Source organism: Rhinolophus hipposideros (genome assembly GCF_964194185.1).
Source record: "Rhinolophus hipposideros genome assembly, chromosome: 10".
In the NCBI taxonomy this organism is placed as follows: Eukaryota; Metazoa; Chordata; class Mammalia; order Chiroptera; family Rhinolophidae; genus Rhinolophus; species Rhinolophus hipposideros.
This window is the reverse complement of record NC_138056.1, coordinates 20798006-20811981: the sequence shown is the minus strand read 5'-3', so window position 1 is coordinate 20811981 and position 13976 is coordinate 20798006. Positions and strand designations below refer to the sequence as shown.

At 42.3% G+C, this 13976-nt stretch overlaps 1 pseudogene across 1 annotated transcript; it reads right to left on the bottom strand.

Annotated features, from left to right (window-relative positions):
• Window positions 1-12398: 12398 nt before the first annotated feature.
• On the bottom strand, window positions 12399-13453 carry LOC308504125 (annotated as a pseudogene). Its single transcript has one exon. The product of its transcript is annotated as an uncharacterized misc_RNA (transcript).
• Window positions 13454-13976: the final 523 nt, after the last annotated feature.

The window sequence follows — 13976 nt, the reverse complement described above, 5'->3', positions numbered from 1 at the left end:
GTCCAGTTTCCCCAGGTACATTCCCAGTTGGACCTCTGCACTATTTCCTAGGTAACACTTCTTGTCTATTATCATTGTCAGAGCCAGTAAGTGAAGGAAAGGGGGTTGCTCACCAGATGGCTTGACAGTCCCTTTCAATCTTGAGATTCTATGAATTTTGTCATTCATTCATTCTTCATCATTAATTCAATAAAAATTTGAGAACCTACCATGTTCCAGGCACTATACTAGGCACTGTGGAGAGAACAGATTCAAACTCCTGCCTCCTGGAACTTACATTCTCATGGGGGAACTTGGACAATATATAATCACATAAACCAGATAGTGGTGTGTGCTATGGAAGTAAACAAGGTGTGGCAGGGGAATGGGGGTTGTGGGATAATGGGGTGTTTTAATTTGTAACAGATGTTTTCAAGTCTTTTAGATGGAAAGTCTCAAGTGGGTGATGTCAATTCTGCCTTAGGTACATTTCAGACCAAGGAAGGATCAAAATCCTACTCATCACACCTGCTGACACGCCCTGCATGACCTTGGCTGTTCCCTCGAAACACATTGATGTCACTTGGGCCGATCTGGCCTTGCTTGGGCTGAGGCTCCAGAGCTGGGGAAAGAACTGGGGATGAGCCATTCATTTCTAGGGAAAACACCTCCGTAGGCTTATCTGGTGTCAAGGTGATTTATACTTCTCACTAACAGATAAAAGTTCAGGAGTCCCAAGGAATTCAGTCACCTTCAGGCCATTAAAGCTATAAATAACCTCTAGTGACATAGAGCATTGGTTTTCAAATATCAGTCAAATGATCTACACAGGCTGTGGGGATTTACCACTTCCCTTGAGAAGTGACTCTCATCACTGCCCGTGGAGCCTGTCAGGCTCCTCCTCCCACCCAGATGTACACTGTCCCCCAGGATTCCCCGTAGTTCTCTTGGTCATCTGAAGGGAGGACAGACTCTACGAAAACCATATTTAGGAGGCGGGGCAGGACTTTGCCTAAGGTACCTTCATTAATTTCCATTATTTGCTCCTGAATTCATTTTCTCCTATGAAAAAGCCATTCATGTGGTATTAAGATCCATTTCTTTGAGCCATTTTCCCAATTGTTTTAATTCTGCCCATTATTAGGATCAATTTTTTTCTAACAAGTTCCATGGCTCTTAGGACAGAGCCTGGGCTTTTGTTCCAGGGAAACTCACAAAAGCAGCCATGCTGCCCAGCGTCCACAATACTCCAGCTCCTGGGCATGTTATATGTTTATAGGTCCTGGGCTCCACTGTGGGGCTTCACGAATCTGAGATGACGGAAAATAACCGAGGAATATGCATCCTTTTAAAGGTAGTGCTGCATCTATTTCACTTTTGAATCTCCAGTGTCTAGACCAGTGCTTAGGGTTTGAAATGAATCATTTATCTATGCTCTGCCCATTTAGGGGTTTAGGCATGCCTGGGCATCGGAGATCAGGTGTGGGTGAGCTGGGGGTAAGGGAGTGTAACATGAGGGCAGCTGATGGAGGTCTATTTGTATGAGGAGGTCTATTTGTACGCCTGGGGTGAGAACTTATCTTACCGGGAGAAATGGCATGATGAACTTGATCCATTTATATGGTTTGGGTCATGGTGGGGGTATATGTGATTATGAATAGAATGTGAATACCTCAGCTCTGTGCCCAGCTCAGTCCCACGGACTTGTAGCTGAGCTGGAGGAAGGGAGAGGAAAACCTGCAAGCTGTTTCGTGAATATCCTCTCCATTTCATGTTGTACTTGGAGGGGCCTAGCAATGCTGGTTACCTACCTCCACTATGCCACAGACCACTTCTCAGTTTTGGCTGTTTCAGAGCGTGGTGACGATGTCAGCTGGGAGACTGTAGCACCTGAGAGGAGACAGAAGCTGCAGTGGGGTGGCAGTGCACCCGGAAAAAGCCACATGGTATTGATTGGATTTGCATGTGTACACAAATGAACCCCCAGAAATGCTGCTGGGGTCCTGGAGGTCCTTGTCAGAGGGTGAGGTTCTGCATGATCAGATGGGAACGAGACAGAATTATTATCACTCTTAATGTCATGTCATTTGGACCCACAGGCTATGAAAGTGCGTGTGTGTGTGTGTGTTCATGTTCTTGTTCGTCAGACTCAAGGATACTCAATCAGAACTCCAAAGTCCTTGAAGATTGGAGGCTCTTTCTCAGCGTCTCTGATGCTTATTTGTAATAGAGTTGGGGCAGCACATCTGGGTGAATTTCCAGTTGGTTTTCCCAGGAGGAAGAAAACAGCTCAGAACACTTGCTAGTCCAAAGGTTTGAATGTTTTGGGAGATAATTAAAGATCGGCAGACGAGCAGCAAAAAGAATAATCGAGAGAAGCCGAGTGAAAAATAATGGGGGGAAGAAAAGGAAATGAAGGGACATACTCACAAGAGGTCGACCAGTCCTTACTTAGAGAATGGAAGGACCGAGGGGATAATTAGAAAGGATGGAATGTATTGTAGCCAAAGGAAATACCATTTGAAGATTTGTCAGGATGTCCAAGCTGAGTGATCTTTCAACTAGTGGCACAGAAAGTGAGTCGTCAAACTTGTTCTCTCAGTGGTGAGCAGAGATCAGCAGGCCCAGGGTCTGGTTAAGAAAACACCTTTCTAGTCTCTGCTGCTTCTAATCCTGACAGAGTTAGAAAAAGGCTGAGCTTTGGGAGCAGAACTGACACCGAGCTGACGAGACGTGTCTTGCTGTGCCAGTGCCATCCAGAGATGTGAGAACTGAAAAGACAGAAGTGAAACAGAGCCAGGAGATGCTATTCTTTGGCTAGACAGGATAGTTGGGGACCAGTGGTCCACAGGGGGCCTCTTTGCTAAGTGCTCAGCTTCCCTTCTGCCTGACAAAGTGGCTTGTAGCTCAAGAGAGCCCAGGAGATTGCTCCTGCCTGTGAAGGTATCGGCCGTCAGAAAGGCAATGCAATCTGCTGGAGACTCAAAATGATTTCTGGATGACTGACAGCTCTGTACTAGGAGCTGCCCTTTTGAAGTTGGACTGCTGGCTTTGCGACTTCCCCAGGCAGTCCAGAAGTTGGCCCCATGTGAGAGAATAAAAATTAATCTGAGGGAAATGGCATGATGACTCCTTGTGAAAATAGCTGCCCTATAATGCCTCAGCACTGTCTGGACACCAGTGAAGGTGGTACTTCACTGGTAATCTGCCTTTGGGGTTATGCCATGGCCATGGGGACCAGTCATCCTGGTTTGCCTGAGACTGAGGCGTTTTCCGGGGTGTGGAATTTTCAGTGCGAAAGCCAAGCCAGATGCTGGCAAACCAGGACCATTGACCTGGTCACAGGAACGTGGGAGTGGCTTATGAGCTAAGCCCTGTGTTAAGTGTTTTACCTGATTTGTTTCAGGCATCTCCTCGATCGTCTCTTGGGTGGACTCTTTACATTTGGTTCCATTTTATGGATGAGAGTCTCTGCTCTGCCTGTCTAGGTAGGAAGAGGTTAGCTAACTTGCTCCCAAACGTTAATGTCAGTTATCTTTAAGTAGTGAGATTCAAGCGAACTTAACTGTTTTTCTCTGTTCTCTATATAGGTGAATTTATTAAATGAGCATGCATTACGTAATAATAATAAAAACCCAATTAGCCTATTTTCCTTGTGGGAAAGTAAGTAATTTACCAAAGCCACGTGTTTAATGAGTTGAGTATGGAACCCTGCTCTGATGAATTCCCATGACCACGCGCTTTATGACCACACAGGCAGGACTGGTTAGAGAAGCAACGCCCTTGTGATAAGGTCCTTCCAGGTTCTTTGGAAAGTTTCCATTCTCACCCCTGACTGACTTAGCACCATCCTGTGCTGAATTCTTTATCATGGAGACGGTTGCAATGACTTCATTTAACGGCTTCTTAACTGGTTCATGTATTCTCTTTTGTGGTGAGCAAATTTCTTTTCAGCTACAAGATGCCAGATATGAACATTTTATTCTTAGCCTATTTAATTAGCACCCTGGGACAAATGCTGATAAAGTCCTTCCATTTCTCATGAATATGGGAGAGTCTATGGGAGCCCAGCGGAAGGCTCCTAAATTTCTCTCTTTTATCACCTGCACTGTCCGTCCCCTGCAGTTTGGAGCATCTGTCCCAGTTTCAGTGGCTGCCTCGGAGAGAACGTGTGGTAGGAAGGGTGGGTCAACTGCTCCCACTGATGGGGGAGGGATGGAGGAGGCTTTGATCCCCGCTGGGGATGAAGTTCTAAAACTGACTTAGAAAACAGTGGTCTTTTACACAGTCCAGGTCTGCGTTGGATGTTCCAAATGAATGGGACTCATGCTCATTCTACAGCAAATTCCTTTGTTTGCTGTTTTCCTTTATTAAGCCTCAAACATTTCCTTGCAATGCCTATTCCATTCATGATTTGGTGGGAGGCACTTCGATATAGTGATGGAGGCTCTGGAATCAGACGACCCGCATTGGAATGACAGTTCTGTCCCTTCCCCCTTCCCCCTTTAGAACTTGGGTAATTCAGTTCTCCCCTCTAAGTATAAATGATCTTATCTAGAAAATGGGACAATAATCATACCTACCTCATAGGATTGTTGTGAAGATGAAACAATACAATGTATGTATAATGCCTGCTGCAGAGTAAATGCTTAACACCTGTATCCATCAGGATTTAGCCAGGGCAACCAGAGGTCATGGGCAGGTTTGATCTCACGGGCATGGGCCAAAGATGTCATCCACGGTTGTCAGGAAGGAAAGATCACAAGCAGATGTGAACTTCACAGGCATAGTCTGAAGCTGTTGCCTACAGGCAGAATTTCTTCTTTCTCTTGGGAAAGCCTTAGTCCTTTTAAATGCTTCCCACTGATATAGCCCATAGTCGGGCTCACTCAGACTAATCTGCTTACTTACAGGCGACTGATGAGGGACTTTTTTTTTTTTGATATATATTCTATTTAATCCAATATATGCAAAATACTATCATTTCAACGTTTAATCAATAGCAAACACTGCTAGAGGTCTTCTACTGCTTTTCGCACTGTCTTAGAAATCCAGCATACATTTTACACTGATAGCATATCTAAATTCGACAGTCCACATGTCTAGCCAAATGTGGCCAGCTGCCACAGGACTGGATGCTTCAGTCTGAGAGGTCTACATGTGTCTACATAGCCAGAACTCCGCATAACGATGCGAGGAAAACAGCATTGCATTACACCTGCAAAGTCTCCTCTCAGCAGCACCTAGATTAACCTTTGACTGAATAACTGAGGACTGTAACCTAGTCAAGGTGATACATTCAAGACATCACCAATTATTGGCTATTACTATCTATAGTAGGTTCCTGTGGCTGCTGTGATAAATTACTACAAACTTGGGAGCTTGAAACAACAGAAATTTATCCTTTCATAGTTCTGGAGGCCAGAAATCTGAAACCAGTAGCACTGGCCTGAAACCAAGATGTCACAAGGGCTGTGTCCTTCCAGCGGCTCTAAGGGAGAATGTTCCTTGCCTCTTCCAGCTTTCAATGGTTGCTGTCATTCCTTGGTTTGTGGCCATATGACTCCAATATCTGCCTTCACAGTCACAATTGCTTTTTCCTTCTTTGTGCATCAAATCCCTCTCTGCTTCTCTAAGAACACTTATGATTACATTTATGGCCACCCCAAACAATGCAGGATAATATCTTTATCTTAAACTCCTTAAATGAATAACATCTGCAAAGACGATTTTCCATGTAAGGTAACATCTATAGGTCCTAAGGATTAGGACCTCTTTGGAGACAGTTGTTTGGTCTACTACATTATCTCTTCATACATGTTTGAAGGCGTGCTTTGTGCCGGGACTTGCCAATTTGTGGGGAATACTACAATGGAGTAGTTACAGCCTGTATTAGCCAAACAGGACCTAATATTGTGTATATATTATAAGGAATTGACTCAAGTTGGTTGCAATAATCCTGGATCTCCGTGAAACTCAAGGCAACCCATCAACATTAATCAATTTTAACACAAGTCTTGGGTAAAAGAACACAATACATTATGGGGGATTAGAAGTCCCACAGTCTGCCATTGGCAAGCTGGAGGGCCAGGAAAGGCAGTGGTGTCATCCCATCCTAAGTCTGAAGGCCCAAGAACCAGAGGAAACGATGGTGTAAGTCCTGGTCCAAGTTGGAGGACAGGAGACCAGTGTGCCAGCTCAGTCAGTCAGGCAGAGAGTGAATTCTTCCTTCTTCACCATTTTGTCCTATTCAGGCTCTCAATTGATTGCATGAGACCCACCCACACTTGGAGGGCAACCTGCTTTACTGAGTCCACCGATTCAAATGCTAATCTCATTCAGATACACCCTGTCAGACCTACCCAGAATTCTGTTTAGCCAGATATCTAGGTACTCCATGGCCGGTCAAGTTGACATCAAATAGTCCCTGCCTTAAAGGAGCTGGCTGGGAACCAATAGAGGGTCTGTAGGCACATGAGTTGTCATAACACAAAGAGGAGAGTCCAAATGCCTCGGGGTGGTTATCTCTACTGTGTTGTAGGACTTTAGAGGCAGGGCCTTAAAGGCTTTGATTGTTAGAGCAGTCCATCTCAAATGCAAGCATGCGTCAGAATCACCTGGAAGACGATAACACACAGATTGGCAGGCCTCACCTCCAGAGTTTCAGTTTTAGTAGATCTGGGGTAGGGCCTGAGACTACACATTTTTAGCAAGTCCCCGCGTAATGCTGATGCTGTTGGTCTGGGGACCGTGCTTTAAGAACCACTATTCTAGACATGTAAAGATGACGGTAGTAGGGGACCGTCCCCTCTCCCCTTTCAAATTATATCACAATTCAGATGTCATTTTCTAAGAGGTTCTTCTCTTTTAAGGTATACAAATATTTTTGCCCTGCTGTTTTCCTTCGTATTACTTACCATCACCATCTCAGGGGTGTTATCTGTCTCTCCTGCTAGAATGTAAGTTCTATGAGGGTAGAAACTCTGTCTCTTTTATTCACAGTACTTAAAATGGTGGTTAGCACATAATAGGTGCTCAATAAATAAATATTTGTTCAGTGAACGAATGAATGATCTCCCAGCTCCTATGTAATTGAAAGTTTTCTTTTTTAACTCCTCTGACGTTGTTCCTGTAACACTAAACCAGTTACTTCATCCTGAGAACGATTATTTAGCTAGAATTAAATTGGTTAAGTTGAAAGGCTATCGAGAGGAGTTTTTCATTTTTGCAACAACATATTCTGGTCAACACAGCCTATGCAGAACTGAACACGATTTGGAGTTTTCTTAAGTAGTGGAGAAATGCCCATAAAGTAATTAGGATGGCTTAAATTCATTTAATTCTTAATATTTCCATGTTTGAATAAATATTTCATGCATTGCTCTTCTGGGAGACTAAGAGCCTGGAAATTTCAACAATAATATGTGTATAAAATTTCTTTTTTCTCTGCAGCAGCACATTTTGAAAGCTATCTCGACAGGTTATGACAAGTAGAACAGGCAAATATTATTTGAATTTCCCTGGGTCAATTATTAGAATTACTGAAACACATACTTAAGTTGTACTTTCTCAGTGTGATCCACTCTGAGGAGGAGTGTAGGTGAGAAAGGACTGGACTGGTTTATCATAATTAAGTTTGTACCCAAAAAAGTTAAGGCAAATCAAATGCATTGGACACATCTGAAGTGAGATGAAGAAGTGAGCCTGTCTAAATACGGCTTGCTGCTTTAAAGCAGATGGTAAAATCTGAAGAAAAGTTTAAGCAGAGGACAACTTATGAGCTACTTTCCTAAAATTTCCCTTAGAATCAGATGTCACGTAGTAAACAGTAATGAAAACTTTGACCGTGTGGAAGGACATTTCGAATAACTAGAAATGCATTGCGGTCGTTGGGCTCCCCCTTAGTTCCTCTCCATCTAAGCAGGACCTGAGAGGTAGGATCGGGGTCAGGGCAGGGGAAACACACCCTAAGTGCAATGATACACGGGATGGTCAGCTCACCCTGGTTTGCTTGGGACTTTCCCAGTTTTAGCGTTGTCCTGAATCCTGGAAAACCCCTCTGTTCTCGGTAAACCGGGTTGACTAGTCACCCCAAGAACAGGTTGGTACCTTTATTAGGTAATGACACCCTATTACTAGACTCAGGAAACAGATTGAATGGCCAGCTTCCTGCATTGATAAAGAAGTGATTCCTGCACGGGATGGGTCAGTCTCTAATGGGCTTTTGCAGCCAACTGGCTGCAATCTTCTCATTCTATAAACAAATAAACCCTGACCTGAAAAAGCTGAATGACTGATTATGTTTATATAAAATAGTATGTACTTGTATAATTTCCTATTTTAACTTTCAAACAAAGATGGACAGATTTTTGAGTTCTTATCCTAACCGTTGACAATCTCTGTTTTGTAAGATCATCATTATTTGATGAATAAGTCACTCCCTTGCCAAAGATGGATAGTTGATTGGCTTTTTAATCTCCTAACCTTATAGCAAGACTATTTTCCTTTTGTTGGTAAAAGGATTTGTGTGTGTGTGTGTGTGTGTGTGTGTGTGTGTTTGTGTGTGAAAGAGAGAAAACAAATATTAATACTGTATGAAAGGAAAGTATTTTCTTTCAGTTTTTGCCATTTATTAGCTCTACTATTGATACTTCTCATTTGAAGCGAAGGCTACCCACCTTTTGTTCTGGAGGACAAGTAAACTGTCACTCAAGTGTTGGCTCTCCCCAGGGGTTATGGGTGATGTGTGGATGCCGAGGGGTTTTAGACGGTTGCCTTGCACCCCCAGAAGTGGGAGGTTTTTAGTGGGGTAAGTGGGAGGCTGCACAGCCTGGCTGAGGTTTCCTTCTTCTTTCTATCATCCTAGTTAACGGCCAATTAGCAACTAGATTTTTATATTAAGTCTTGCATCTGCTCTAAAAAGGATGAAACTGTTCCTTGGGTAGTCAGTGTGTGTAAAGGGAGTATAAACTGTTTACTCAGTATTAATTCTCCCCTTATTCTTTGCTTACAGATTCCTAATTTTGTTTGTACTTTAAAAGTAGCTGAAAACATTCAGTTTCACTGTCTCTCTTGCAGGTTGTGTGGCCATGTAGAATGGTTCTGACCAATGATGTGTAGACAGAAGAGCATTTTGCCTTCCCCCTGACTCCTTTTTCCCATTGCAAAGAGGTTATAATGTCTGGAGATGCAGCAACCATTCTTGTATTGTGCTCATGAGAACACATGGGAATATCACATCAGTCCTGGCATTGCTAAGTTGTTGAACCAACTACTACCTCCATTTAATTTTTGTTAAATGAAATGACTTGGGTAAGCTTGTTAGTAGCTCCATTGGGAGAATTTTCTGTTTCTTGTGAGTCGCTACTTCTTAACTGACCCTGGATAGCACGATATAGTGGAGAGAATGCTGTAGCAAGAAGCCATAAAACTATGTTCTAAGCTTCTTGTTCTGCTGATTTCCCCTAGGAAACTTATTTTAAGATATTCCCTTTAAATCAAGTCCTTAACTCCCTCCCCTTGTTGTGTGGCACAGAGTAGGACCTCTACAAATATGGTTCAATTTGCAAAATATTCTAAAATGTACCTTACTATCCTAATGCAGATGGATAAGCCAGATAATCTCTGAGGTCCCTTTTAGGTCTGAGAGGATAATCCAATTCCAAGTTATGTGTTTCTGAAAGAGAATTTGCTATTTTTCAAAGAAAATTGGTGTGTGTGTGTGTGTGTGTGTGTGTGTGTGTGTGTGATGTTTAGAATTAAAAGGTAAAATAAGTTTTATTTTAAAAATATGAGTGTACATCCACACACACACACACACGAATGTGACAATTAAGTTTGTGAACTTGTTGCAATGATATCGCTAACCTTTTTTTGCTATCAGAGGGATTATTTATTATGGATTTGTACCAACTGGACAAACAGTTAACCAACTTTACTATTTGGAAGTGCTGAAAAGACTGCATGAAAATGTTAGATGACTTGAACTTTTTGCCCAAAATTCATGGCTCCTGCATCACGACAATGCACCAACTCACACAACACTGTGAAGGAATTTTTAGCCAGTAAACAACCATATTGGAACACCCTCTCTACTCACCTGATCTGGCTTCCAATGACTTCTTTCTTTACCCGAAGATAAAAGAAATATTGAAAAGAAGATATTTTGAGGCCATTCAGGACATCAAGGGTAATATGATGACAGCTCTGACGGCCATTCCAGAAAAAGAGTTCCAAAATTGCTTTGATGGGTGGAGTAGATGCTGGCGTTGGCGCATGTGTATAGCTTCCCCAGGGGAGTACTTCAAAGTTAACCACGGTGATATTCAGCAATGAGGTATGTAGCACTTTTTTCTAGGATGAGTTCTTGAACTTGATTGACCTCGTGTGTGTGTGTTTGTGACTGAATGTGTGTATTCACATATATACACTATATATGAAAGCCTATGGCATAATAGCAATGATGATTTTTTTTTTTCTAAAGCAAAGCTGATTTTCCTGCTTCTTCTTACTGTGTTTTTCTTGCACAGATGATTGTCATCTTTGGCTGCATTGGGTTCAGCTATGTTGGCTCTTATGTATTGTGTTCTTCTATCCAAGACGTGTGTTAAAATTGATTAATGTTGATAGATTGTCTTGAGCTTCATGGAGATCCAGGATTATTGCAACCTAAGGAAGGAAGGGCCGTGCTGTGTGACAAAGACAGACAAATCTCTAACACCATCTGTTCAGTTTTTGTAATCCATTAGCTGCACCCATGAGGGACCCTAGTTCCTTGATCTTCATGCCCTGTGACATCAAGGAGCTGAAGTGCAATGAGTTGGAACAACCGTGCTTTGGGTCTGTGTGACGGATAGCATGACTACTGCCTAGACGCAGTAGTGACTTTTTGGAGGTCCCACCTGGTCATCCACACCAGGGGCGACCTTGATGTCTTCCAGGACCCCAGGACCCTGTTCAGTGTAATTAACTTCAACCAGTGGAACTCTCAAAGGGATAGCCTCTTCTTCCATATTGGTGGGCCATCGAGAAATGCAAACTGCCAATCAAGACAATTATCAATGTGCCAGCCGTACATGAGCAAAGCTTTGAAGATATTTGTCAGTGGAGTTGTTTTGTAATAGAAGAAAAAAAAGTTGATTGCCATACTTCCTCAAGCTGAGAAACAAAATGACAGGGTTGATTTTAGTCGTTTATCCCTACCGAGTTTGCTTGTAAACTATGCTCCTTCTCCCTCCGCCTTCACCACCATCTCACCCTCTACTTCCTCTCATGTCCACTTAATATTTTTTATGGGGCAGTTGGCTACCTGTGTCTTGTGCTTCCACTCATGGGCTTGCTACCAAGCTTATTTACCTCTGACTTCCTCTTTACTTTAGAGTGCCAGGAACTTCTGAAACTTCTCTTGCAATCAGTATTTGAAGGTAAGGTAATGGAGGTGGCTAGGGTGGTTACCTTAAAGGCATCTTTGCCCTTTTGATGAGATGGGATGGAAGTAAATGTGTGCAGAGAAGAATCTGCATAATATTATCTCACACTATTGTACCTCCAGGTAGAGCCATTAGAAGATGACTTTGAATTTAGGTCTTGGAGCCCATTCCTTTTCCCCCTCCAATGACACATCTTTGTTTAAATGAGTAAAGTGTCTTGTCCTGTGTACGCATCTTTAAAACGAAGCCATTATTGAGGTATGATGAGTGTGTTAGAGCACCAAGCTTTATCAAACTTTTTATTTATTGTTACTGTTTTCTTTGTGTTTTATGTCATGCTGATCCTTGTGAATCAAGTATGTTATATCATCCTGGAAGGCAATATTGACCAGAAGTTAAAAGCAGAGGCTTTAAAAATTATGTATACCTAATTTCAGTGTCTGGTTCTGTCTCTTCTTAGTTGTCTGCTTTAGGGTAAGACATACAACCTGGACCATAATTTTAAAATAAGGAAAATAGTTCCTATCCTCTGAGGTAGTTGTTAAGCGTTCAAATGAGATAATGTGGGAATGGCAGTTAACAGAGGCCTTAATATAGAGTAACAACAGAATAAATGATGGGTGTGTGTGTATGAATCTAGAAATAAATTGGATTCTGGATTACATACTCATACACCCACTTAGCCTCATTAGCATTTAACAACTATATTTATTTTTGGTAATCTATATAAGTATTGTTTTATTGAAGTATAATTGGCATACATTATATTAGTTTCAGGTGTTCAACATAATGATTCAAATGTTTGTATATATTGTGAAATGATCACAAGTTTAGTTAACAATAAACATGTTTATATGTTTATATCTATATTCATATAAATGTGAATATGTGTATATGTGTATAGGAACATTGTTTCTAATTGGCATCTGGTTGTACGTTGCCACGTGGTATAAATTTCCAACTTTTCTTTCTTTTTTTTTTTTTTTTTTTTGTTGGAACAACTCAGCAAAATAAAATTCCGGTTTATTGTTGGACAACATTGTTTCACACATACATCAAACAGGCCAAAAAAAATAAACAGCAACTTCATAGACAAAAAAAGGAAAAAAAGAAACCTTTTATCTTTGGCCTTTTTAACCATCTCATACAAACCAACTACTTATAGTACAGCTAAGTACATACACAAAAAAAGTTACTGGAATGCTCGGAATAAGATTGTTTCTTTGTTGTTGTTTTTGCTTTTTTTTTACAAGGTTTTTTTTCTCCTTTGAGATTATAATGAACATGGTCACACCACAAGTAAAGTCAGAAGTAGGACAGAGAACGCTCCAAAGGCTGGTTTGGTCATCACGAGATCATTAAAAGTGGCTGACCCCTGACAATATGTACAAAAATATAAAATGTAAATAAAAAATACAAGCAAATTTTCCTTTTTAAAGTACTTTTAAGAAAAAAAGCAGGGCCTTGGAAGTTTTGGTTCTTTTTTCCTCCCCTGTTGCAAATTCACGTCGTGGTTTTGGTTGGGTGGTGGAGAGCGTGTGTCATCATCTGCGGGTGGCGCTGCCTGTGGTGGGCGGGCAGGTGGGCGGGACTCTCTACTCGAAGGTGACCACGTTTAGATTCTGAGACGGGAAGTGGAAGGTGAATGGGTCACGGCGGCCTTTTTTATTTTTTAGGTTTAACTTTTCCTTTTTTGCTGTCTCGTCATCTTCATCGGTCTTCTGCTTCTTGGTGTCGACATCGTCATCCTCATCGTCTTCAGCTGCCCGCTTGCCCGTAGTTGCCTCAGCCTCCTCATCTTCATCCTCTTCCTCACCATCACCTTCCTCCTCCTCCTCCTCCTCCCCTCCTCCTTCTTCCTCTTCTTCATCTCCCTCATTGTCAGCCTCCTGCACCCATTTTCCTCATTAGCGTTCCCGTTAGCAGGTGCGTCTCTTCCATTTTCTGCCTCCTCCACAACTTCCATCTTCTCCTTTAGGTCCTTGGTGGTGATCTCGGAGCTGGTGCCCACGGCCGCGTGTGACATGGTGGGGCACGCCGGTGATCCGAAGCCGCGGGTTGGAAAGAAAGCGAGAGTTCGAGGACTCCAGCGAAGAAGCTGCCGGAGTCCGCGGCGGCGGAGGTGGTTGCGGCGAGTGGGGAGCCAGACACGGGAACAATGCAAAGATGGCTTTTCAGAGCAGCCAGTCCCAACTTTTCTTTAAATTGTCCTATATGCATTTAATCATTTTTATTTTCTCCCGTCCGTCTTTCACACCAGCTAGCTTCATTTTTTTTCAAAGCATGCAATATGTGCTGTGTGCCAAATCTTTATTAATTCCACAGCCTCTGCAAAGTAAGCCCTGCCTTCATAGCATGGTACATTTCAAATTTGGCCCCAATTCACAATTCTAATCTGATTACCTTCCATTTAGCTCTGGGCCCCTAATTTCATGCCACGATTTAGCCTCGTTTCGTCCTCAGACATATCTCACTCTTTAGTATCTTTGTTCCTTGGCTTGAACAGTTTCTTCCATCTGGAATACCCTCTATCTTTTTCTTATGGGATTTGGGAAACCCTAATCCTGC